The sequence below is a fragment of the Macrotis lagotis genome, chromosome 4 (genome assembly GCF_037893015.1).
Source record: "Macrotis lagotis isolate mMagLag1 chromosome 4, bilby.v1.9.chrom.fasta, whole genome shotgun sequence".
NCBI classification, from domain to species: Eukaryota; Metazoa; Chordata; class Mammalia; order Peramelemorphia; family Peramelidae; genus Macrotis; species Macrotis lagotis.
This window is the reverse complement of record NC_133661.1, coordinates 33,204,237-33,231,977: the sequence shown is the minus strand read 5'-3', so window position 1 is coordinate 33,231,977 and position 27,741 is coordinate 33,204,237. Positions and strand designations below refer to the sequence as shown.

Genomic DNA, 27,741 nt, shown 5'->3' with positions numbered 1-27,741 from the left:
ACATAAAGCTGTTTTGACAGCAGCGTTTAATAGCTTGACTGTCTGCAAACGGCTGGGGCCGCAGGCTCCCTGGCAGGGGCCGTGTGTGTTCACAGAGCAGGAATTTACAGCCTTCCCTCTAGATTTACTGTCCCAGCCAGCCCCAGGCCATCCCCTGGCACCCGATAGCAAAGGGGGCAATGTCACCTCAAGTCCAGTCTCGCCTCTCCCAGAGTGAAGGGCGCAGGAGGGGAGATGGCCCTGCCTGGAAAAGCCACTGGGAGTTGGGCCCTGTTAGCTGGAGACAGCAGAATGTTATTCCCTCCTCTACAGCATAGCTGGCTTGGGCAGGAGTGGGCCTCCTAATCTGTCCTTCTGGTCATGGTTGAGTGGGACTGGGAGGGTGAGCCTGCCTTTGGGAGGAGAGAGCAAAGCAACTTCCTGTCTGGGGCTAGTTGTCACTGCCAAGAGAGTCTTCAAGCAACTTTGAGCCTGAACATGCATTATCAAGAGCTGGGAGGGATCCATAGGTTCCTTCAACTTGAAGACCCTTAATTTATAGAAGAGACCGTGAAGGCAAAGAGAAGACTTGGCACCTTGCCCAAGCTTACAAGGTCAGTCAATGAGTCTTCTGGCTTAGTAGACACAACTTGTCTTTCCAGACTCATTGAACACAGCTCTCCTGTCCCATCCAACCCCCAGGCTCCAATTGTGCCAAATTGGTCTTCTCTCTGTTCCTCCTACATGAAACCTTGGCAGACATGGTAGTCATCCATGGTGGTCATCTATGGCTCTTCATCTCTTCCCTCTGGGCCTTTATCCTGGCTGTTTCACATGCCTTCTGTGTACTCATTCCTTATCTCAGGAAGGAAGGAAGGGAAAAGAAATATTCATTAAGGACTTACTAAGGAGCCAGGTACTGTGGTAGTATATCTCATTGGATCCTGACAATCAGATTGGGAGGAAGGTGCTACTATTTTTCTCATTGGGCTGATCATAGTAAGTGTCTAAGGCAGGATTTGAACACAGGTCTGTCTGTCTAACTTCAGGTCCAGCACCCTGTCTACTGTGCCACCTGACTGTTTTGCCCCCACTCTAGTCCTTCTCTTCTTCTAAAATGTAGCTCAGGAACCATCTTCTGCATGAAACCTTTCTTGATCTCTCCCCTTGGCTTCCAGAGGCTATTGCTCTTTTCCCTTACTAATTTCCGTTTAATTGCTTTGTATATGTTTGTATTTATTTTCTTTATATTTATAAATACATCTATCCTCATATCCCCAGTACAGGGCCAAGTAGGTGGCATAGTGGATAGAGCACTGATTTTGGAGTCAGAGGGACTGAATTTAGCCTCAGACCCTTACTAGTTGTGTGACCTTGGGCAAGTCACTTAATCCTCATTGCCTCACATCTAAGGTTATTTCTAGTCATCCTGATTCATGTGTGACAGCTGGACCTAGATGACTCTGGAGGAGAAAGGGAAGTTGATGACTTACAGCCCCCACCTCACTCAAATCCAGTTCGTCTTTGTCATGGTCTTCAAGAATAAAGGACAAACATCATCATCATCATCATCATCATCATCCCCAGGACCTAGACCGGTAGCTACTAGTTTGCATATGATAGATCTTTGCTGGGGATCTATTGTTCAGTTGTGATCAACTCTTCATGACTGCATCTGGGATTTTCTTGGCAGAGATGCTGAGTGGTTTTCCATTTCCTCCTCTAGTACTGGATGATTTAAAGGGTGCTTGGAATGACTGCCCCTAAATAGCTCCCCTGTTGATTGTACCAATTGGCTCATCTTGTGGTTTAGGTTGTGTCAGGTTCATGGGAACTAGCCAGAAATTCTGGGTTGGGGGTTCTACCTCTGGTACTTAAAAGTTATGTGACTTTGGGCAAGTCACCTCAGTGAGCCTTGCCTGCCTGTAATGGACATGCCCAAGGTAGAAGAAGATTATATTTCCATCAGAAGAATGATTCAATTTCCCATGAAGCACTATAACATAGGGGACATTGGGGATGAGAAGTGTGCTGGAAAATGAAAACTAAATGGTGGTTTTCTGTAGTGAGTAATGACCACACACAGAGACCCAAGAGTCATCTGAGTCTGTGGTCCCTGTGGTCCCTCTATTCCCATCTAACAATGGAAGGAAAACATCTAAGCTATGGAGACCAGCTGATCTCAGAAGAGAGATAGGCAGCATGTGGGTGTCATTCCCTGTTATTCATTTAATCTTTAGAAGGACTTGGCACCCATTTCTTCTAGCTACAGAGGGAGCTTGGAGAGACTTGCTTTCCAAAGTACTCAAGGGGGAAAGGGAGTGCGATTGCATTTGTTTGGAAATGTGCATCATATTGTTTCCCTGCTACTTTATTATTCATTTCAGTCCCAATTAAATGTTTTATTGTTTCAGTGCTATTCTTTGCCTGTTATTCTGGTAAGCAACTGAATAACCCAACCAAGGTTGGCATAGTAACTTAAGAAATGGTGGGGACAAGATAAGTCCAATGATATAAATTACCATCAAGGGTCCACATGTTTGGAACTTGAGGTTGATGGGTGGAACTCTGGAGATAAAATAGGGAAAATAATATTAATAATATTTAAATCCCCAGAGTCTTAGAGTAGGAAGATTCCCCAAAGGGCATCCGGTTGAAACCACAGTTAAACAAAGTTGCCCTCTTGAATAAATTCCACTAATTGGCCATTCACTCTTTGCCCAAAGACCACATACAACGTGCGGGCAGGCCATTCCATCTGTTACGTTAAATATGTTAGATTGTCAGGTTTTCTCTTTACATCAGTCCTAAGTGCCCAACAGTTACTTCCATTCCTTCCTAGTTCTGTCTTCTGATGTCAAGTAGTACAAATAGAATGGTTCTTTTATATATTAGCTAAAGAGAGCCTTTCTCTTCCTCCCCCTATATATTTTCTCTGGGCTCTTAATTCCTTCAATTGATTGTCCTACGTTATTCTGGTCACCCTTATTGACATGCTATCCAGCTTATCAATACCTTTCTAAAATGTAGCCCTCCCAACTGAACTAGTGGCTGTGGTTCTACCAGGACAGAGTATTAGTGGGACTATCAACATCACTTTCCTACAACCTAAGATAGAAATAGCGTTCTTGATTGTCATACTCATATTGAAACCCCCAGATCCTATGCCCCCAAATAAAATCTCCCATATATATTTAGAGTGCAAACTCCTTAATAATAAGGATTTCCTTGCTTTTCTGTCAAATCTCTAGAAATTAGACCTGTACTTGACACTTTTTGTCCATCCATCTATTCTTCCATTCATCCATCCCTCCCATTCTACACTGGCAAAATTTCCTTTTTACCCCAACCCACATGTGTAAGACATTTTTCTAGACTGAACCTTTTCTTACTAGACTTGTGCCACATTCTGCCTGTAGGGATCTTTTGGAATCTTGACTGTCCTCAAACTTGCTACTTGTTCCTCTTAGCTTAGTGTCATCTGTGACCTTGTCTTTTCATCGATCTATGCCTTTATCCAAGTCATGATAGAAAATATTCAACAGCACAAGGCCAAGCATAAAACCCCAGGACATTCCACTGATGGTCTTCTATCAACTCTGAATAATTCTAATACTTCTATTAATAAATAGTAGTGGTAGTGATAGTAGTGGTAGTGGTGGTAATGGTAGTAGTACTGGCAGTGGTGGTAGTAGTAGTAGCACTAATGGTAGTAGTAGTAGTGGTAGTAGTAGTAGTAGTAGTAGTGGTGGTGGTGGTGGTGGTGGTGGTGGTGATAATGGTGGTGACATTTATATAGCACTCAAAAGTTTGTGAAGTTCTTTGCAAATACTCTCATCTCATTTGATCCCCAGGACAATCCTATGAGGGTGGACCTTGATTATTCATTTAGTCTTTAGAAGGACTTGGCACCTACTTCTTGTATTGTACGTATTATTCTTTTTGAGACTGGATCTGTGATTTTATTGATGGAGGGAACCACCTGGGTGAAGAAATACCCTCCATGAGTACAGACCTTATCTGCTCCCTGTGTTCTTCTGCTTCTAGTTTTAGGGACCTACCTTGGGCTATTGAGAGGTTTAGTGACTTGTCACAAAGGAAGGACTTAAATCCAGGTCTCCCTGACTCTGTGGCCAAGTATCTATTCACGAGGCCATGATGCTTATGAAGACTGTTGTTATTATGTCAGGATTACAAGAGAGGAAAACTAAGTTTTTTTTTTTTTTGCTTTAAGATTCTATTTGTTTTGCAATTCTCCCCAATCTTCCTTCCCTCCCACCCCAGAAGTCAGTCTGTCAGTCTTTACATTGTTTCCATGTTGTACATTGATCTAAGTTGAATGTGATGAGAGAGAAATCATATCCTTAAGGAGGAAACATATAGTATAAAAGATAGCAAAATTACATAATAAGATCATTTCCCCCCTTCCCTCCCCCAAATTGAAGGTCTTTGTTCAAACTCCATTATTCTTTCTCTGGATACAGATGGTATTCTCCATCACAGATACCCCAAATTGTCCCTGATTGTTGCACTGATGATGGAACCAGCAAGTCCATCAGGGTTGATCATCACCCCCATGTTGCTGTTAGGGTATACAGTGTTCTTCTGGTTCTGCTCATCTCACTCAGCGTCAGTTCATGCACAGCCCTCCAGGCTTCCTTGAAACCCCATCCCTCCTGGTTTCTAATAGAACAAAAGTGTTCCATAACATACATATACCACAGTTTGCTAAGCCATTCCCCAACTGAAGGACATTTACCTAATTTCCAATTCTTGGCCACCATAAACAGGGCTGCTATGAATATTTTTGTACAAGTGATGTTTTTAACCTTTTTCATGATCTCTTCAGGGTATAGACCCAGTAGTGGTATTGCTGGATATTTTTGTTGCCCTTTGGGTGTAAGAGGGAAACTAAGATTAAAGAAGAGTGACTTGCCCATCATTTCAAAGTCAGTGAATGGCAGAAACAAGAAATATTTCTAAATCCAGGTCTAACTCCACTGTTTTGTGTTGAACTATCAGTCTAATGATCCTTAAAATAGGACATTAGTCTGTCTGATGAGGCCTGTGGCTGGTCAAACCCATCTTTAGCATTCCTGACAAGCGGTCAGCTGGCTTTCACTTAATGCCCTACAGAGAGTGGGTGGATCCCTGCTCCCAATGTCCCAGGCAAGCCATTCTAATTTTGGGATGTCCCTACCCTACAGAGCACATGTCAGGTTCATTGGAAACCTTATTCATACTATAGAAATAGCAAGTTCTGATCACTTCCCACTCCAGGGATCCCCTCTTTCTTCCTCTGGTGGGTCACAAACCCTATCTTTTAGGGGCTTTGCTTCAGTCACACTTCTTCCAGGAAGCCCTCTTGCACTGTCCCAGCCTTCATTGAATGCTCCTCTTTCTAAGAAGCCACTTCAACCTTTTTTGCCAAGTTGTCCTCCTCAGATATGGGGCAGCTACAGCCCACCCCAAGCTGTCCAGGGAGCTCTTTGCCCAGATCATCTTCCTAGGATCCTGTGACTCCATGGAACTATTTCCCTTCCTGTTTGTCATCCTGGGTTACTCAGAAATGTTGCTTTTCTCACTTGACACCGGCTGCCCCCGTGGTTGGCACGGATACCAGAGGCTTAGGGATCAGATGCTACCCTCCACCTACTGATCCTTGTTCTGTCTTCCGGGTGAGGGGGCTGAGGCAAAAAGGGCAGCTGTTGGTGACACTTTCCTCTCCTTGCTATTCATGGGTCTCTTTCCCCATGCCTTTCCCTCTAAGGCTATCTTCCATCTACTCTGTACTTATCTTCTCAGTGACTATCTCTATTTGCTCTTGCCACTGGACTCCAATGACTTTGCACAACCCTTAAATCCAATTCACTTGCAAGTCAAGTCATCATCCTTCTGATATCAGTGGTCCTTTTTGAGAACAAGGATGAAAAACTACTTATCTTCTAAACCAGTTTATGTTCTTACTATCTGTCCCTTTCCCTGCCCTGCCCCCAAATCTGAGATCCTGTGCTGGGCACAGTGACTGATTGTTGTAATGAAAATACAGAGACGAGTTTGAATCTCAGTTCTGATACTTAACAACTGTGTAACCCAAAGAAAACTGATTTCATGCATGTTTGCTTCAGTTTTCTCATCTATAAAATGGGGACACTTAAATTATTTGTATTGCCTACTTCATAGAACCATTGTGGGGAAAGTGCTTGGCTACCTAAATGTGTTACAGAAATAGGTTGTTATTATTGCCTTAATTTCCTCATTTGTCAAATGGGAATAGTACTAGCACCTACTTCATAGAGTTATTGAGGATCAAATGAGATAATAATCTCATAAATGAGATGTTAATCTGTGAAGGACTTTGCAAATTTTAAATTAGACATTAACTCTTGATGAAGAAAATGATTGCCCTTTGCCTGGTCCAGACTGCATCTAGAATATTGTATTCAGTTTGGGACCCCATAATTGAGGAAGGATATGGAAAAACTGGAGGGTGTCCCAAGGAGGGGAGCTAAGATGATAAAGGTTGTTGAGCTCATGCTTTCAGGGCAGAGGATTGGTGAGGTGCCAAGGCAGAGAGAACCTTGATAGCTGTTTTAGAGAGAACCATGTTAACTGGAAAGGTGACCTTGTGAGAGAGGGATTAGCTTTGTTCTTGGTGATCCCAGAGGACAAGCCTGGAGACAATGGTTGGAGGTTTCAAAAAAGAGAAATTTGGATTGGATGTCAGGAAAATTGTCTTAAGCACTTTATCCAAAGTGGAAGGCAGGGCCACAGGATGTGGGGATGTCCACCTCATGGAAAATCTTCAAGCAAAGTCCAAGCACTCACTTCTTGGGAACTGACTGCATTGTAGAGAGGGTTTTTTTTTTTTAAAAAACAGGTTTATTAAACTGCTTGGCCTTCCTACTCTGAAATTCTTTAATTTTAAGAGAATGGCAGAGCCATGCCTGAACCCTAACCTTTGACCCACTTCACACCCACTCCTTCACACTGCCTTCCAAGTCCCAATTGTCTTTGTTCTGTTTTGCTTCTTGGTAAACCTGGATCTGTCCTGGGGCTATTTCCCCTCTCCTTTTCCTCCTTCTCCTCTCCCCTCCCTACTCTCCCCTGTAATCAGGATGCAAAAAGTACTTGGGAGTTAAGCATAATCAGTTGGTTAATTATGCAAATGAAAGGCTTTAGGGAGAGAACAACTCAGAGTCTGGCATCTTGGCTCCTTTTGCCCAGTGGTTGCTTCTGTCCTCGACTTCTTCCTGTTTGCCATTGGATATTCCCAGCCCTTTGTCCTCTGGGTCAGGTTCCCCTAGACCAGTTTCCCATCCTGGCTCTTTTCTTTCCCTCTTGGGTTTACTTAAGATCTTTCTCAATCTTTCTCAGTGGACTAAAGTCCTAGTTAATGAAAGAAAAGGTCCCCAGCTGGGCAGGAAAAGAGGGGGTGGTTGGTGACAGGGCTCCTGACTGGGGATAAATTACATAGGCAGGAACTGTAGACAACCAGTAATTTTTTTGGAACAGGGAGCAGGGAAGGCCCTAGGCATGAGCAGAATCAGTGACTGCCTAGGTATGGGTAATTTGAGGAGATCTGAAGGGCTCCCCAACTATTGACCTACCACAGACCTGAAAGTCTATCTTCAGAAATTGTTTCCATTAGTATGAAACATGTTTATGCATCTCCATCCATGGACATCATCATTATTCACTGCCTCTTCTAAACTAGAATGATCAGCCATTTATTAAGCTCCAGTGATATGCCAGTGATGTCGACAAATGGAAACAAGTACAGACAGTTAAACTGTGGCTTGATGGTGCTGGCCTTGGAGGCAGATTTGACCTTAGGTATTTACTAGCTAGATAAGTTACTCAACCCTGTTTGCCTCAGTTCCTCACTATAAAATGAATGGTAGAAGACAATGGCTAAACCTTCCAATATCTTTGCCAAGAAAGCCCCAGATAAGGTTACCAAGATTGAGACAACTGAAAGGGCTGAAGGAGAACAAAAACAACAAAGCCAACCCCTTCCCTCTAGATGCTTCCATTCTAATGGGGAAGATAATAAAAGAAGTTCAGGAAAGCTACAACAGAACTCTCTCCAATCTTCCATATAGGAGTGACTAAACTATTCTTTTCCCTTTTGGGGAAAAAGAAGGGATGGGGGGAGGATCATAGGATTATTCCTTGCTCAGTGTACACTCTGTCACCCCCCTCCCCCCAGTTGAATGTAATCAAAATCTCTGAAGGCAAGATGGCTTCATTTTTGCTTTTGCATTTCCTGCCCAGTGCTTAGAATTTGCTAGATATTGCATTGGATTGAATTCAGCTGCTGCCGTCCCATCTCTCTTTAAAGAGGCACAGTGAACATGCCCTCCCATACTATGGGTCAGGGGAGGTGGGGGGCCCATGAGCAGCTTTGGGAGTTGACAGTGGAGCGGTCGGCATGTTTCTAGCTACCTGTTGTTTGATGCTTCTTGACTTTACAATGATTTCTATTTTAAGAAAATTGTTCTCTTTCCTCCAGATGTCAAATCAAGTGATTTAATAACAATTGGTCCAGGAAGGAGAAAACAACAGGGGGTGGGAGTAGGGAGAGGGCTCATGATCATTAATGGTATTAGATTAAATCCAAACCAAGCTTTGGGAACTCGGAAGTAGTTTAGAGAGTGGCTACCTAAGGAAAAAAAAAATCCCTAACAGTCAAGGTGGAATGCTTCCAGAGGTAATGAGCTCCTCCTCATTGGGGGACTTCTAGCAGAAGCTGCAGAGTAGCAGATTAGACTTCATGTAATAATAATAGCTACCATTTATATAGTACTTTCAGCTCTGCAAAGAACTCTACATACGTGCATTATCTCATTTGATCATTGCAACAACCTTGTGAGGTGAAGACTAATATTATTTCCATGATTCAGAACGGGAAATCAAGGCTGAAGTTAAGTGGCGTGGCTAGAGTCACATAGCTACTAAGTATTTTGGGGAGGATTTGGACTCGGGTCCATCTAGCTACAATTAGAGTCATAGCTCCCCTCCCAGGCTGAAGGACTAATAACGAATAATAACAATTAAAGTTATATACAAATGAAAATACAAACTGCTTGGGGAATATTCTGGAAGGCTTTGAGGGAATGGTAGACCATTATGGCGGAGCAGTATATTATAGTGGGGATGGATTTTAGGGTGGATTTGAACTAGATGATTCCTGAATTTCCTAATTATTTAGAAATTAGATAATAACCTTGATTCTATTTCATCTTAATCCCATGTCTTCAGTTTGCTCCTTACTCATTAGAGAGAATAGAGGGGAGTCCTGCTAATTTGTAGATGATTAATAGGTATTAGAGGACATGGATTTGGGATCCATCTGATGCTGGGGACCAGGAAAGACAAGGGCGGGAACCTGAGAAAGAGAGCACCAGTCATTGATGCAATGGTGGTTTGTGCTGTGAATCAAGATAGTCAATTATGGGCAGTAGATTGCTGGTCAACCTTCCTAACTCTCAGATCCTTGTCTTGAAATTGCTTCAGGGTCAGACCCTGGATGTCCGCTGCCTGTCAGCATGATTTGGATGGGCTCAATTTCCCTTCTTTTATCTGCTCTGAGTGTGTGCTGCCAGGGATGAAGCTCTGGGACCTTTCTGATCTGTTTGGCCTTGGATTTCAATGGTCGAAGAGAAGATTTTCGCTTGGGAGAACTGTCTTTCCAGCCATGATCTGGGAAGGGGCCCTCAAGACAGGAGTCCAAATTGAAGCTAATCCTCTTGAAAGCCCCCCCAAAGGGAAGCACTCAATTCAGTTCAGAGCTACTTCCAGCTCTCCCACTTTAACCAGGTTCTGGGACCTTTGCAGGACTGAGGGGGCAAGGGGAATGGAAAAGGAGGAAGGGAGAGAGAGAGAGAGAGAGAGAGAGAGAGAGAGAGAGAGAGAGAGAGAGAGAGAGAGGGAGGGAGGGAAGTCTTTCGGAGAGGTTGAGTGGAGTCACTGACATTGCAGGTAAAGTAATTTCCTGAGAGGTAATGGATTTCTATGTTAGTGTCTCATTTGCATATTATTAGGCTGCCTGGAGTCCTGGGGGTGGGGTGATGGGTCTAGCCCTGCTCAGGTTTCGTCTCTTTTGATTTAAGGCTGGAGGCAGGACCACAAAATCGGAGACAACCTGTCTGAGGGGCTCTCTGTCTGTTTCCATTTCCTTGCCTTTGCACCCCCTAACACTAATCCAAACATACTTCCTCCCAATGGAGATCAGTTGCAAAATCCACCTTCTTTCCTGTCACTTGACTACCACTATAGTCCAAGCCTTCATCACCTCTTGCTTACCTGAACTGTTGCAATTTTTCTCATTTTCAGTCTCTTCTCTTCTCTTCCAAATAGCTGCTGTCAAAATGATTTTGCTTATGCCACTCCCTTGCTCAAGATGTCCCCATAGCTCCCTATCACTTCTAGGATGAACCACTCTGTGTACATTGGTCTCCATTGGTGCTCTTCATTCTAGCAAAAGTGACTCTTGATTTCTTGCCCTCTCTTTGAAATGTACTTTTTTTTCCTTCTTTACTGTTGCCTTGTTTTTTTAAAAATTCACCTCATAATTACTTACCATCTCCAACAAGAGTTTTTCCTGTTAGCTAGTGCCTCACCACAGATTATCTGGTGTTGAGTTGACATGGATTTTCTATTTATCAATGTGAAATCTTCTCCTTCTCCTTTAATGGAATGTCAGATGCTTGAGGGTAGGAACTGTCTTATTTTTGTCTTTGTCTAAAACACTGTCGGATACCTAGTAGGTGCTTGGGCAGATAGGTGGTGCTGACCTCGAGTTAGGAGTTTACCTTCCCAAGTTCAAATCTAGCCTCAGGTACATTAGCTGTGTGACCCTGGGCAAGTCATTTCACCCTTTGTGTTTGAGTTTTCTCAGCTATAAAATGAACTGAGAAGGAAATGGTAAACTATCTAAACACTACTCTACCCTGAATAGGGTTACAAAGTCAGACATCTGAACGACAAGTGCATCCTCTTGGATTGGTTAGTTGACAGAAAAAAGATCTGAATATTAGAATTTAAGGAGTTAAAAAAACCCCTTAGAAATGACCTAATTCAACTCTTGAACACATCCAGTGACAAGGGACTCACTACCTATTAAGGCATCTCCTTCCCCTTATGTTGAAATAGGTTTCTACATCTTCCTTCAGCTCTTGGTTCTGTCTCTGGGTCAAGCAAACCATGTCTGATTCCTCTTTCATATGATAGTTTCAAATATCTGAAGACAACTGTCATGTAATCCACCTCCTCCCAGCCAAGGCCTCTCTTCTCCAGGTTAAAACACTTTTGGAACCTTCAATTGATCTTTTTTTTTTTTTTTTTTGGCAAGGCAATGGGGTTAAGTGGCTTGCCCAAGGCCACACAGCTAGGTAATTATTAAGTGTCTGAGACCGAATTTGAACCCAGGTCCTCCTGACTCCAGGGCCGGTGCTTTATCCACTGCGCCACCTAGCTGCCCCTCAATTGATCTTGAAATGAAATAGTCTCCATTCCCCTCTTCATCTTTATGGATTATATGGTCAAAATCTCTTGTTAGGGAAAGCTATGAAGAAACTAAACTCCAGGTCAGAACATCAGAGATGGAAGAGACCAGTGAGGCTAACTCCCAATTTTTTTACAAATTTACAAAATGGAAGACCCCACAAACAACTTGTCCAAGGCCATTAAAAGAAAGTTCTATACATGTATTTTTCTGGCTATTCCTTAAATTTCTTTGCTAATGCCAGGAAAGGAAAGGTCATATAAGGGAGAACAGTATATGAGCTTTGGAGACATCTGTGGCCTCAGCTGCCATCCTGGCTCATCACCTCTCATCTGGTTGATTGCAACAGCCTCCTTACTGACCTCCCGCCCTCAGGGTTCTCCCCATTCCAGTCCATCCTATTCACCAAGATGGAAGCACATGTGTGAGCCCTGACTTCCCCACTCAATCAACTCTGGTGGTTTCCTACTATCTCTCAAAAACAATTCTCTGTTGAACTTTTAGAATTCAACGCAGCCTCTTGCAAGACTTGTTGGTCATTATCACTCCCTCTCACACTATTCTTTATGGCAGGGAGCTAAGGTGGTACAATGGATAGAGCACTGACTTTGGAGGCAGGAGGACAGGAACTTCAGACACTTGAACTCTTACTGGGCAAGTCACTTAACCAGGATTGCCTAGCATCCGGGGCCATTTCCAGCCCTCCAGACGACTCTGGAGGAGAAAGTGAGGCTGGTGACTTAGCACAACACCCCCTACTCAAATCCAATTTCACATGCTTGTCATGGCATCCCTTTTCCTGATGTTGTGGTCTTCAACAGAAATGAAGGGCAGGAGCAGCTAGGTGGCGCAGTGGATACAGCACCGGCCCTGGAGTCAGGAGTACCTGGAGTTCAAATCTGGTCTCAGACACATAATAATGACCTAGCGATGTGGCCTTGGGCAAGCCACTTAACCCCATTGCCTTGCAAAAACTAAAAAAAAAAAAAAAAAAAAAAATGAAGGGCAAACATTATTATGACTCTTTTTGGCAGGAAAAATGACTTTATCTTTGTTGCTTACACATTTCATTCCATCTTCCACTGCTATCCAATCTGCCATTCCCTTATTTTTAGGATCCACTCTGTTCTGTTCTTCTTCTCCACGAGTCCTTCTCTTCTTTAAAGGTTCAGTTCAAATACCACCTCCTACATGAAATCTTTCCTCATCTCCTATCTATGAGTGCCCTCCCTCCCAACCTACTTTGCATTTAATGTCACTGTATCTAATAGTTTGTTGCTCCCTCCATACTCTCCTTGGGAGTAGGGATCAGATTGTTCTCTATTTTGGTAGCCTGAAGAGTCAAACTCAAGGCCTGGCAAGTAACAGTCAATTAATAAATACTTATTAATTGATGGAGTTACTAGGGGTTGGGTGGTGGTTTGGTAAACAGAGATAATATATGGCCAAGGAAATGACTGAACAAGCCCTCTACTCGCATTCAAAAAGGTCCTTATTTTCCCAAATAGGTAGAATGACTCCTTCCAGGGTCCTCAGAGAGGAAATACAGTAACCTTGTGGGAGAGATGGGACATCTGCCCTCAGAGTGCCCCTAGTTTGGTGGAGGAGGCACAGTCTCTGCCTTTGAAGAGAACCTGACCTGAGAAGGAAAGAGATTGCTCCCAGAGGGAGCCCCAGGCTGAGCAGGGAGGACCAGATCCCGCTCATGGGGAGATGTCTCCACCTCTACCTTCTACATATGTGAGTGTCATGAAAATAACCACAAATGGAACACTTCCTGTCAGACCTCCATGAACTGGAGACATGGAATGAGTCTGCTTGGCAAAAGCAAGTAGCGAAAGTCAGTTCTATGGGCCCTGTGCCCAGCTCTGATCTCCTGGGTGACTCATTTTTTGGCTGATAATGGTCTGTGGGTGGTTTGTACAAAGGTTAGTATTGGGGGCAAATTAGGCTAATGAGTCAACTTACTTCAATGGATTTATTGGCTACAGACTAGTCCTGCCCTCTGGCTAGACATTTTAGTCAGTTTCAAGGACTTTGATGAAGACTGATTTTGGGGGTCAGTGCTACATCTGTGACCAGACTCAGGGCCCAGTTCAGGACCATGGTTAGGGTTCAGGACTCAGAATGGAGAAGGTGTTAGGAGCCCATCTCTGATGAGTAGCAGGGCTCAGTTTGTGACTTAGTGTTAAAATTTAGAGCTCAGTCTATGGCCAGGAGCAGGACTCATATTAATGGCTTAGAGAACTTTCTCAGCCAAACTTAGGTGGTTTGAGAATTGAAGCCTGGTCTATGCTCTGTTAATTGTACCCAAATAGGGTTTTAGGTTCATTTGCCTGAACCCTCTTCTCTCTTGAAGGCTAATCTTGACCATAGAGTCTGCATCTCTCTCTCTCTCTATGGCTTTATTCTATCTCATATCCTCATTCTTCTGGTTAGTCTCCTTGAGATTCTCATCTCACTTTTTCAGAATAAACTATGTACAGGAAGAATATGTCTTGGGTTCCCTTACTAATGTGATTTTTTTTCCTACACCTTGGTCCTCAGTGATTCCATATGTGAAATGGGAAGAAATATACTGATCACCTTTTTACCTCTAAAAGCTGAATTAAGGGCCTTGAATACCTTTTGATCTCCAACCTAGGGAACACTATCTTGAAGGACATGGGGAAGGAGAAGTGAGTAGGGAGGAATTTAGCAGGAGAAACTGGTGTGGCCTCAGATCTAAGTCAGATCACGACCATGGAGATAGAAATCAGATGGGGTGATGCAGAATGAGGGGTTGGTTTAGATTAAATCAGAGAAATAAGACCGGAGGAGGGAGTGCCATCTTCTCTGCTTTAATAAATTTACAGCTGATGTGCCGGAAGGAGGAATAGATTTTATGGTTTTAAGGAAATAAATAATAATGCAGTAATAAAACAGATCAGAAAAAGTCTGTGTGAGAGGAGGGAGGGAAGATGAAGGAAGAAGGGCACCACGGAGCTTTTGGGAATTCTTTTTCCATTGCTGGGATCCTTTTCCCTGCCTCTTAGCATTCAGGGTCAGAGGATACCACCATAGGGAATCAACAGGATAGGGAGAGGTCTGAAGCTTGATCACTGGAAAAAGGAGTGAGGAGACAGGAAGAAAGTCAGTCACTGAGAGATGTAGGTCCTGCCCTAGAGAATACCTGAGGGCAGCTTCCATGGCTACCAAGGTTCTGGATAGAATCTGTTCATCACCAATCAAAAGTAAACTGAAGAGATGGGAAAGACCTCAGGCAGAAAAAAAACCTCCAGCTCCAAGTTTTTAATTACCTTTTTCTAAAAGGTTTGTTTTGTTTTATTTATTTATTTTTTTGGTAAGGCAATGGGGTCACAGAGTTTAGGTAATTACAGAGTTAGGTAATTAAGTGTCTGAGGTTGGATTTGACCTCAGGTCCTCCTGACTCCAGAGCCAGTATTTTATCCACTGTGTCACCTAAGTTCCCCCAAACACTTTGTTTTTAAAAGTCTTATTAATACTTGTAAAAAACATTACTGCCACTCTCTTTTCTCTATGACACATTGTTCAACTAAAATGCTTGAAATGTGTTAGGGTAATGGAGATGAGGCTATGGAGAATTAAATCACGTATGTAATTGTGGGATTCTAGAGAAAATTCCAGATTTACAAAGACTGTTTCTTCCGTATATACCACACTGCTTCATGTTATCACAACACTTTGTGAATTGATGCTGTCTTTAATGGGTATCCTAATAAGGAATATTTATTTTTCAAGTCACTTACCTATTACCTCATTTGGTTCCCAGAATGCCCTCCATGAATTTATCCAGGCAAGTGATATTCTCTTCATTTGACAGAGAAGGAGAACTGAGGCTTGAATTGGTTAAAGGACCAAGGTCATAGGTTAGTAAGTGATAGTGAGGTTAGGACCCCATCTCTTCTTCTTGCATATGTGTAGTGGTCTACAATAGAGAGCATAATTCATCAGAGTAGAAGGAAACTCTAGAACACAGAACCTGGGATGTCAGAGTTGTAAGAGGACTTTGGAGATGATCTGATTCAGGGATTCTTCATAGAACTTTGTTTCCTGGACCAAGCTGACAATTTGGCAAAATCCATGCATCCCTTTTCAGAATCATTTTTTTTAATTGCATAAAATAAAATCTTAGGCGTGAAATGCATATAATAAAAATTACAAAGAAATGAAAAGGGAAACTAATTATAGTGAAATGTAATTCAATTATATTGAAACCAATTATATCAAAAAATTAAAACATGCTTACAAATTCACAGATCCCAGATTAAGAATAATTGTTTCTAATTCTTTCATTTTACAGATGAGGAAATTGAGGCCTAGAAACAGTGGTGTAAACTGGTGCTTAAATAAAACTTTAACAGGCAGCTCATTGGACCATTCCCTAAAATCAAACCCATTTTATTGCCCCTATTTTACAGGTGATAAAACGGAGGCCCAAAAGGTTTAAACAACTTGTTTAGGATCATATAGTAAATGCCAGAGATGTCGACTTTTTTGAACTGAAACAGTCTGCTTCTCTGAAGCAACATACCTGTTGACTGATTGATTGACTTATATAGTTAAAAGACTTCTGGTAGTGGGAAACTCAGCTACCTTCCTTGAAAGGTACAAGAAATCCTGAAAGAAGCACTGGACTTACTTGTAATTTAGATTAGGGACCATATCCTACCTTTGTGGCTGACTTATTCTAGAAAATTTCTCTAGATAGTACTCAAACTTGGATCGAATTTCTGCTCCTTCTATGAATCTGTTTTCACCTCTGTAAAACGGGGGTCATTTTACTTGGGCCTGCTGGGGATTGTGTGGATAGTTGTTAGGGATCAGATGAGATATACATGCAAATTCCCTTGTAACATAAAAGTTCTGTGTAAATATCAGCTAGTGGTAATACCCCACGGCTCCTGACTTTAGCCTCTGAGGTCAAACAAAGCAAGTCTATATGTCCTAATTTGCTATTTGTCCTTCATTCTCAAAGAAGACCATGACATCAGGAAAGTGATGCCTTGACCTGCACATGAACTGGTTTTTGATGCTGTACAAAGTCACCAGTCTCACTTTTTGCTCCAGGAGCCCTCATGGTCCAGTGGCCAGATATGAAGCAAGACTAGAGATTGTCTGGGAAGTGATGCAATCAGGGCTGAGTGACTTGCCCAAGGTCACACAACTTGTAAGTGTCAAGTGTTTTGAGGCTAAATTTGAACTCGGGGCCCTCTTGACTCTAGGGCCAGTGCTCTATCCATAATGCTACCCAGTTGCCTCTAGCAGAACAAGTCTAAACCCTGGGCCACAAGGGTTTCAGATCTTTGAAAGGTCATATTTCCATAAATCTTAGAGCTTTTCAAAACACTCTGTTCCCAACAATCCCATGAGGGAAGAAATTTCAATCATTTTTATTTCCTAGATGAAGAAATTGAAGAAAATGAAGAATCACTGAGACATGGTGGAAAGAAGACTGAATTTGAAGTCAGAGGATTTTGAGAAAGTCTCTTCACTTCTTCAGCATTATTTTTCTGGCTCAAAATTGGAGGTATTGATCTAGGTAAGGTCCCTTCATGCTCTGTATTTATAACTCTATGATATGAAGTGACTTGCCCAGGATAACGTAGCTAGCACCTATCAGAGGCAGGATGCATATCTAGTTCTTGTTCCCAAGTCAGTGGGCTTCCTATTGATATAATACTTTTGGACACAACCAGAGACTCTTTAAAAAAATCTTTTCAAAAATGTGTATACTCTTCCTCTTCCCCAACCTAGGTAGCCATGGTTTATAGCAAAGATTTAAAAGGGAAAGAGGAAAAAAAGTTTTGCAAAATCAAATCATCTATCACTAGTCTGACAAGAAATGCCATAATGTATACCCTTAACAACAATCCTTCCCCCCACCAGTTTCCATCCCCTTGCTAAAGGAGGGAGATGGGTGCATTTGTCAGCTCTAACCTGGGGCCAAGCTTGATGACCCCTATCTTTTGCAGATGTAATCCCTGTCCTCTCACTAGGACATTCTCCTCCATCCGTAAGGAGAGAGTCCCGTACTAATGGATGATTGGACTATGCAGATAATCATATGCACACAGTTTCTACCTCACTGGACACATCAATCACCTCCTTTTGAGCCCATGCCAGCAGGAGATTGTCTCTGTCCTTCCTAAAGTGTGACAGCTGATAGATAACTCAACCTTTTAAATGTAGAGTTGTGATAGAGAACAGGACCACCCAGATTTGGAGTTATTGGACCCTGGTTCAAATCCTGGCTTGGTTCCTTACTACCTGGATAATCCTGATATCAAATCCTGCCTTAGACACTAGCTGAATGGTTTTGGGCAAGCCATCTATCTCATTGGACCTCAGTTTCCTTTTCTGTAAAATGAAGTGGTTGGACATAAAGACCTTTAATGGAGGTCCTTTTCATCTCTATGATTCTAAGGTACTTCCTTCTGTGGACCTTAGGTTCTTCATCTGCAAATGAAGAATTTGATTAGGTCCCTTTTAGGTCTTAATCTAATGACCAGGGCAGAGGAAAAGGGTGATTTCAGTCATTCTGGACCCTGGATTTTTGTTAATGCTCCCTTAGGTTGCCTATCTTGGATTGGGGAGAGGGAGATTTAGAATTTACCTGCTGCCACCAGCTTCTATTCTGTTTTAAGGAAATCTGGCCTCCTCTCTTACCTACTCCTCCCCTCTCCTTGCTCCTAGTCTCTGTCTGTTTATCTGATTTCCAATTAAATGCTGTCCCCAGAAGGGGAGGGAGAAGAATCTATCAGCCCTAATCATCATGCAAACACTGGAGGGCCTCGCCTGTCTGTCTATCTCTGCCCTTAATTGCTACTCTTGAGTTAGGAGCTTAGGAATTCTTCCTTGATTTTGGTGGGTTGGGGCGAGGAGAAGGAGGGTTGTGGGAAAGGGAGAAGTCACCCATTTCCTCTAAGTATGCATCAGGTCTTGTAGGTTATGGGTGAGGCTACAAGGAGGAGACCCCCAGGGCAGTTGACTGGCTCAGTGTTGGGGGATCCCTTCTTACCTCTTCCCCCAAGCTGTAACTCAGATGACAGCTGCTGTTCACTCCCCTATTCTTTTCTTTGGGATGATGCTGGTCTCCAGCCCTGAGCTCTCTGATGTTGAGAGGTGGCAAGGAATCAATAGAGGAATCATGATGCCATGAGGTCAAGGAACGCAAGTGAAGGAAGATAGAGATTTGTGCTTCATAGAATGTTGAGGAATCACCTTAGACTTGTTTTATGCATTTTATAGACAGATGAAGTGACACAGTTTAGAGAGAAGAGCCAGGATTAAAATTTCACCATCCTGACTTCTGAGGATTGGGAGCAATTTGGAGAGGTTACTCTTGTCTCTGAGAGGGACTGATTCCAAACCTCATCCTGATCGTGGCAAGGACTAGATTTACATGGCTTGCAAATCTGATTCTCTGTTGGTTACTACATTTGCTAGTTGAAATTACCATAATCAAGGAGAATGGGCCATTAGGATTAAAAAGCCTAGAGCTGAGAGAGAAACCTCAGAGGCCATCGAATCCAACCATCTCATTTTGCACGGGGAAACTGAGGCCTAGAAAAGTTGAGTGATTTGTTCAAAGTACTCCAGATATAGGGATCAGGGTAGGGATTTGAACTCATGTCCTCTGACTGCAGTTAGGGGGTGCCATAGTACAGAGTACCAGGCCTGGAGTCAGAATATTCATCTTCATGAGTTCAAATCTAGCTTCAGCCACTTACTAGCTGTGTGACTCTGGACAAGTCAGTTAACTCTGTTTGCCTCATTTTCTTCATCTGTACAATGAGCTGGAGAGGAAATGGCAAGAAAACCTCAGATGGGATCACAAAAGCAACCTCTAACTACAAAACTCTTTCCACTGAGACCAATTAGTAACCAAGTCATCCCTTTTAATGGCAATGGGGGGAATCATGGAATTTAGAGAAAAAAGGGATTATCTTGGATTATTTTATTCAAGCACCTCATTTTATAGAAGAGGAAACAGACCCACAGAGGGAACATCATTTGCCCAAGGTCTTAGGCAGTAAATCCAAGGCCTTTTACTCTCTTTCTACTATGCTACCTCACCAAGAGGGCTCCCTATGCTTAGATTGGGACTTGTCTGTCTAGATTTTTTACTATTTTGAATTCTGATTTAAAATTAAAAAAAATCATCCAATATTTAAAGTGCCTACTGTGTACCAGCAAGCATTATGCTTAGTGCTTTCAAATAATATCTAATTTTATCCCCACCACAGCCTGGGAAATTAGATTATCAGCACCCCCATTTTACTGATGAGGAAACTCAAGGTTCCAGTTACATGACTTATCCAAGGGTCACTGAGTTGTGTTGTAAGGGTCTGTGGTCAGATTTTTACTCATCTCTTCCTAACTTTTATGTCCAAAGCTCTATCCACTGTTAATTGCCAAGTGCTTCATGTGACCAGTCTTATGGGAAGTGATATGGGAGAGACAGAAAGAGGTCAGTGCAGGGACACAGGGATGCGTGTCAATAGAAAGAAGTAGGTATAGACAGAAGTAGGCATGGTTAGAGGTGAATGTAGGCATAAGTAGATTCAGACAGGTAGAATTGGGCATAAACAGATGAGAGGTGGATTAGACAGAGAGAGGGGATCAGACAGACTAGGTAGTCATAAAGAAGTGGGTCCTCTTAGATGAGCACAGACATTCAGACTGACAGTCATGGTGGGCACAGATGAGAATGGGGGCAAACTTTTCTTCTTTTTGGAATGAGAATGGGGAATTATAAGAGTGATGTCCTACCATGATTCTCTTAATCTGGAAAAACAGTCTTTTTTTCTGAATGTGAGTGTGTATGTGTGATTTATAAATATATGAAAAATGTGGGCTCATAAGTGATCTTATATGAAGTGAGTGCATCATGAGTATAAGCCAATGGGTGAATGTGACTGTGTATTCTAGACTGTGTGGCAGTTGTGTATGGACATAGTCTGGAGAAAAGATTCCTGGCTGAGGGGATTGGAAGACCCCCAAATTCTGAGCTACTGACATACTGTGTGGCATTGGGCAAATCGCTTTATCTCTATGAATTTTGATTTTGGGGGTGGGGTGAATGGAGATAATAAGCCTGTCTCCTACTTCACAGTTGTGTTGTGAGGTTAAATGAAAGAACAGATGTGGCAGCACCTTGAAAATGATCAAGTTTAAAAGATTCTGTACATTGAAGGCTGGGAGGATGTGATGATATTTGTGATGGGGGTTAGCATGAACTGTGGGTGATGGGGAAGGAGAGCGAGATGGAGGAACTGCCTGGCTGAGTGAAGGGAGGAAGAAGGGGAACAGGAAACTACTGAAGTTCCAGGTTAAATCCAACATCAAAGCTGGGAGCTCTAAGACCTGCCTCAGTTCAAAGTATGCATGCAGTTCCCTCCCTGGGAGAGACAGATTGTCACTTTGATGAAGAGATTCTGAGCTGGGAGAAGGAGGGGGCCAGGAATGATGGTGGGGAATGTGGGGGTGGTAGAGGGAGGTGTTTCTTTTACTGATTCTCCACTCTTCTGTCGACCTGAGAATGTTGAGCAATTTAGGGGGAGAAAATCCATGAAGGTCTGTGTTTTAAAAAAATTTTTTAAAAAAGAAATGGGAAGGGGGATGGGAGAGCTTTTGTGAAATGGTGAATTAGAATTCAGTGGAAATGGAAATTCAGGGAATTGGGGAAGCGAATTGACCTGGTAAACTTTGGGTTGCAATAGAATGGTGAGTGAGTCTTGGGATTGTGAAGGAATCTTGGGAATCTCATCACTCAACCCCTTTCTTGCTTGCATTATTTCACCATCATCCCACCTGCCTCATCACAGGATGATGGAACATTAGAGCCAAAAGCAACCAGAGAGCTCATCTAGGCCAGCCTCCTCATTTTCCTGATGAGAAACCAGAGGCTTAGGGGAGATATAATGGTTGCCCAGGGTCACATGTTTCTTTTATTCCAGTCCTCCCAAATTTAAAAGCACTTTCCCACCTTGTCTTCCTTCTACAGCTTTGAGATTCTCCATGTAACCAATCCAGAGCCTCAGTCTAAAAATTGTAATGCATAGATTAATGGAAGAAGTGCCCTGGTTCATAAGAATACCAACTAATAAAGCGGAAAGAGTACGGGGTTTGAAGTCAGGAAGATGAGAATTCAAGTTTTGCCCAGATACTTGTTACTAGGAGGGACAGTGGACCTGGAATCAGGAAGACCTAAGGTCAAAACCAGATTGAGACAATAGCTGTATGACTGTAAAGCAGGGATAATAACACCTTCTACTAGGGCTGTTGCATGTATAAAATGCAGTATCTGTAAAGTATTTTACAAACCTTAAAGCACTATATAAATGCTAGTTCCTATTATGTGTGACCTTAAGTAAGTCATTTAATTTCTCTGAGTTTTAGTTTCCCCATTAATAAAATGTGTTGGGACTCAATGGCTTTTAGCTCTAAATCTTTGATTCTATGAGGCCTGAGGTTCAAACCTGCCCTCTGGCCTTTACTCCCTGTGTGACCAGGGGCAAGTTATTTCTTTGTCCTGTGTTTCCTTAGGATAGGAAAGCTAGAGGTTAGGCAAGCTAGCCTTGAAGGCCCATACTCATTCTGGAGATATGATCCTATATAGCCTGAAAGGGTCCTTGGAGATCAATGACTCCAACTCCAAAGCTGGAAACAGATCCCCAAATCTGGCCTCAGAGACTTATCAACTGTGTGACCTAGGGCAAGTCACTTAACCCTGTTCACCTCGATTATTTCACCTGTAAAATGAAGTGGAGGAGTGTTAAATTCCAGTTAGACTAGCTGCTCAGGAAGTGTTAGGTTACTGCTGGTTAGCTTATCCTTACCCAGGTGAAAGTTGAAGGGGCAGGAGACAAGGATGGGAAGTTTTTCAAGATCTCTCTTTATTAGACCAAATACAAGTGCTTAAATATCCTCCCCAGTCCCTGGTCCACTCCCACTCCCATGGCACTCTCCAATCAACCAGTAAAATGGTGCTCTGGTGTTCAAAGACACCAGGTGATGAAGCTTTACAGTACTCCCACATACAACAGTCCCTTACAGAGGAGGAAATGGCAAAGCATTCTAATATCTTTGTCAATAAATGGGATCATGACTGAAGAATCTAATTAGATAGATAGATGGATAGATGGATAGATAGATGGACAGATGGATGGCTAGATGGATGGCTAGATAGATGATAGATAAATAATAAATAAATAAAGAACTCTGGATTTGGAGTTGGATGACCTGAGTTTGAATACTTGTTCAATTAATACCTTTATCATTTGGTCAGGTAATTTTCCCCCTGAGTCTCAGATTTCAGTCTGGGAGGAAGAGATATCAGGGAAGACAGTAGAGGGGAATGAATAGTAGAAGGAGAAACAAAGCAGGAGCAAAACTAAACAGGGTTGTAGTTTAGTTGAATACTGAATGACAACCCCACTAAGATTCTATAGTCCCTTCCCCTCAGATATCTTCAAGAGAGACATAGAATTACAGGACTAGAAAGGAACTGAGCTAGAAAAGAACTGAGAAGTCGTGTAACCCATTTTACAGATGATGAACTTGCCCAAGATGACAGGGGCAGAGTTGAGATTTTAACTCGGACTCAATAATCCACAGCTGAAACAAGGGATTGATTGGTGACAGAAGGCAATTGAGGAAAGTTTGGCATAGAGTCTGGGGAGGGAGAAGTGAGTGTGGGCCAGATGGCTCATTTGCAGAAGAGCAAATGGAGCTGAGCCTTGAATGCCAGGCAAGTCAGGAACTGGAGGATAAGAGGACTGTGGGGGTAGCAGGTCCTAGCCGGATTTGGTAGGGGAATGGGGGTATAATATTTGTAAGACGAGGTGGCTTATTGGGTGTTTTCCATGATCTTCTATGATCCCATAGGTGAATTGACTCCAAGTCTAGAACTCTATGAACTACAAGACCTAGATGCCCTAAAGCTAGTTAACTTCTCTGGGCCTCAGTTTCTTGCTCTAGACAATTTTGAAAAATCCTATAATGCTATGACTTCTGCAATCAATGACTTATCTTCCTCCTTCCTACTCCCATTCAACTCCCATGGACTTCTCTGTATCTTAGAAGGGTCCTTCTGTCCAAGATGTGCCTTGGGTTTGATCTCTGGGCCCTACCCCCCACTGCCTGCCATATGAAAAACAGGACCATAGAGGCATGATTTATTTCAGATAAACAATGGTACTTCAGCAACACTGTCTCACCTAGAACTGGGAAAGGCAAGAGCCTGCAGGCCTCCTATAGCCCTGGACTAGTTGAATGAAAGTGGTACCTTGGGCAGAGGCAGGGAGGGGCTCCCACCTGGCTTAGCAGGACACAGAGAAGCCAGCCACTTGCAGGGGAATAGATGGCAGTCAGGGGAGCCCAGGGCCACCCCCTCCCTTGAAATTCATGCATCAGTTAAATGGTACATATATTAAAGCGACCAAGACAAGCGCTATTGATGGAGTTCTGTTTTCAGGAGTCCCAGGTGTGGCCACCTGGAGGCCCATACAGCAGAGAGGGATGATAAAAGGATATGAGTGTTTGAAAAGACACCAAGGACTGGCCATAAATTCTAATAATCCATATTTCTCACAAGGAATAGCTATTGACTCCAAAACAAAGAAGCCGGCATCATAATGTAACAAGCTTCAGGTGGGAGTAAGGGCAGCAGGAATTCAATTTGTTCTTGCTGTAGATCAACGGACCATGGATAGGGTGAGCAGTGATGGTGAGGGAGGTGCATGCTCTCTTTTCCTGGCTAAGCCTGGCCATTCCAGATGACCTGGATGGGAGGGAGCATAGTAGAGATCGACTCAGACTACCTACCCCACTGCTTGCTATTGAAGAGTGTGGACTGAGAAGGTTGCCAAGAGCAGAAGGGGCCCAGGCCATAGGCTAGCCAGATGCCCCCCTAAACCCCAAAGAAAGCAAGATGGTCTGTCTTCCTCGGATGCCTGTGTACTTTTCATCCTTTCTGGGACATTTCATTCTAGATAAATAGGGAGATCCAAAAAGCAGTGGGACAACTCTAGGGTCATCATAGTTTTTACTCCCATGACACTCCCAATTAGAGGTGTATGAAGCTAGAGATTCCCAAGTGGAAGGGTCTCAGCAGGAATTTACAAAGTGCTTTAGGGACTGCAAAAAAGATGGTCTTTTAAGGTTTTTTTGCAAGGCAAATCGGGTTAAGTGGCTTGCCCAAGGCCACATAGCTAGGTAATTATTAAATGTCTGAGACCGGATTTGAACCCAGGTACTCCTGACTCCAGGCCCAGTGCTTTATCCACTGTGCCACCTAGCTGCCCCTAAAAAGACTTTTTAAAATTTGATTCTCACAACCACCTTGTTAGATGATTTTATTATTCTCTTTTACAGATGGAGAAACTGAGGCTGAGAGATATTTTTTTTAAGTGACTTGCCCAGAGTCACACAGCTAGCAAGTATCTGTGAGGCGGGATTTGGACTCAGATATTTCTGACGCTTTAAGAGGGTGCGTACATTTCTGTTCCATTCAGGATCTCTTCTACATCCCCAACAGGTGTTTATTCAGGTTCTTCTGAAAGAGTACCGTGATGGGGAGCTCACTACCTTCATGGTCATCCATACTACTCTGACTACTCTGACTGTGAGGCAATTAAAAAAAAAAAAACTTTTGCATATTCTCAGAAGAAAAATTTCTGTTTCCTTAGGAGAAAGAGATTAGACTCCCATAGCCTGTACTCTACTCTTGATTATTAGGAAGGTTCTTTTTTTCCCTTCCCTCTGATAAGTCAAACCGGCTTCTCTGGTATTGACTTTGCCACTCGTGACCTGTGTCCTCTCTAGGTTTTGGATTCTTCTCTTGTAAAAGTAGGGGGATTAGACAAGATGACCCCTCCAGCTCTCAGTTTATGATTGAGATTGGCATTAGATGTTGCATTGCTGCCTCTTACCTCACTGCACGCCTTACTAGACCCTAAACATTTAAGAAATATTGGTGAGCCCTAGGCCATAAGGATGTCCACAGCATTGACAGATGTAGTTTTTTAAAAAAATATTTTATTTTTTGGTGATCATTTTGAGGGCTTGCAGAAATCCTGTGCCCTCTTCACCAGCCCTCCAATTCCTGGGTGTGGCTCAGCCACTTGAAGACATAAGTAGAGCCCACCAACAAAGTTTTCTGCTTTTATTCATTGGAGACCACATAACATGAATGAATCAGGGGCAAGAAAATTTGAATTTGAAACCAGTAGATTCTGGTCTTTATCTCTGCTCTGTAGCTAATCACCTGGATGAGTCTCTGATCTGTAATTTCCTCATTTGACAAATAAAGGGCTTGGAGTGACCGGTCTTTAAGCTGCCAATTAGTTCCTATACCATGTTCTGAAATCCCAAGTCATTCTCACCTCTGCTTAACAGTCTTTTCTTGGCTCCCTTCTAGCTCTGACACGCTTCACTTGAAGAACCTTTCTGGCTCTGATAGTTTAGGTTCCAAATTCCTTTGAAACTTTAATATCCAAATTTTAAGGCCTAAGTTCCTATTTCTGGCTCTCAATTTGCTACTCTGTGCTTCCTGTTAGTTGGAGTGTATGGGGCTGTAAGGGAGGATTAGCACCTCTGGGTTCATTCACCTTTGGTGTTCACCTGTCAACTCTCCCCTGTGACTCCAAGAAGCTACAGCATGTGACCAGCCACATTCTGGGAAACCACCTTGACCAACTGATTAGACCATGAGAAATGTCTATCCCAAGCATGTGAAGACTTCCCCAGTGGAATGGGGCGGGGGAGAGAACAAGGCACTATGGATTGCTTAGAGCTTGGTCAGACATTGAAGATGCCAAGGTCATCCACTACCTCTCAGACCACTTTCATTCTGCCCCTGGACTTTCCTGACTCTGTTAGAGAGAGTGGGGCTATGACTTGATGCAACTCTGCTTCACTTGAATCCAATTCATTCAGAGTAAAGACATCAACCTGTGGTATCATCAGTCCTGTTCAAAAGCTTGAAGAATGGACAATAATATATGTTCTAAAATAGAAATCTTTCAGCTCTCAAATTCTATGTGATGAGTTCCAGGGTCCCTGACATCTCTGCCATCCCAAGTCCTCTGCTCCAAGGGCCCTCCCAGCTTTGACATTCTCTAATTCAGTCTCCATTGTTGACATCTTCACAGCTGTTCCTGAAACTGAAAAATAAAAGTTATTGGGATTTCATCCCTCTCCTTTAAATGATTTGGCGTTTTATTTCCCCCCATCAAACTCTCTCTTCCCCACTAATGGCAGAATAATAAAAAAATTATCCAGTCCAACATGTGAGTGAAAGCCTGAAACAAGAGCCCCCAAGGGAAAGGAAGGGGAGGGAGAAAAGGTTATTAGGAATGTGTCAGCCTTGTTTATGGGCCTTTATCAGCAAGGAAAGAGCCAGGGAGAGGGAGAGTCCTGCCGTTAGCTTGCAGTTAAAAACTGTTTGGCAGCTTCACTGGGGAATGTAAATAATTTTTATATTCAAGTTGCATTTATTTTTTTTTTTAAATATACACACATCACCCCCGATGCTGAACTGGGAACAGCCTGATGGAGTAGGTTTGCCTTTTGGCTCTCCATAATTGGACCATGTATAGTAATTAGGTCTTCCTTAAGCAATATTTACTGATAGAGACTTTTGCAAGGGAGCAAGGAAATAGAGCCTAGTGCATCTTGGTTTCCACCAAACCATCGGCGGCAGCAGCAGAGAAATGTTCACTGGCCAGGTCGGGCCACCAGCTCCCTGGCTCTCTGTAGGGCTAATGGAATGGAGTGGCATCCAGGAATTGGACAGTTCATCATCTCCCCAGCTGAGACCTAGCCCTCCTATAGACATGCAGCCACATGCACATGGGCCCACATATGCCGCTTGCCCAGGCTGTGCGGCTGCTACCCTGGGTGGATTGTGCTTTTGATTTACTAAATTAGCTTGGAGGAGGGTAGGATGGGTGAAAAAGCTTGAGAAGGAACTGGTATGATGCTACTGGATGCTAAGGAGATAGACTGATGGGAGGGGAGGATGCTTAAGGTATCTTGGGATAGCCCCTAAAACAGGGCATGGTTTTAATATGTTTATAGGGTAGCTAGGTGGTGCAGTGGATAGATCACTGGCCTTGGATTCAGGAAGATGGGATTTTGAATCTAGCCTTGGACTTTTGGCAAGTCACTTTACCCTGATTGCCTTGCATCCAGGGTCATCTCCAGTTCTGATTCATATTTGGCCA

The 27,741-nt window shown here is 43.0% G+C and overlaps 1 long non-coding RNA gene across 4 annotated transcripts in view; it reads left to right on the top strand.

Annotated features, from left to right (window-relative positions):
• Positions 1 to 26,722, top strand: part of LOC141520704 (uncharacterized) — a 56,418-nt gene extending 29,696 nt beyond the window's left edge. For all 4 annotated transcript variants that reach the window (XR_012477702.1, XR_012477700.1, XR_012477701.1 and 1 more), the window contains 2 exons: positions 16,914 to 17,051; positions 24,890 to 26,722. This is a non-coding gene — a long non-coding RNA (uncharacterized LOC141520704). The remainder of the gene's footprint in view (positions 1 to 16,913; positions 17,052 to 24,889) is intronic.
• The last annotated feature ends 1,019 nt before the right edge of the window (positions 26,723 to 27,741 follow it).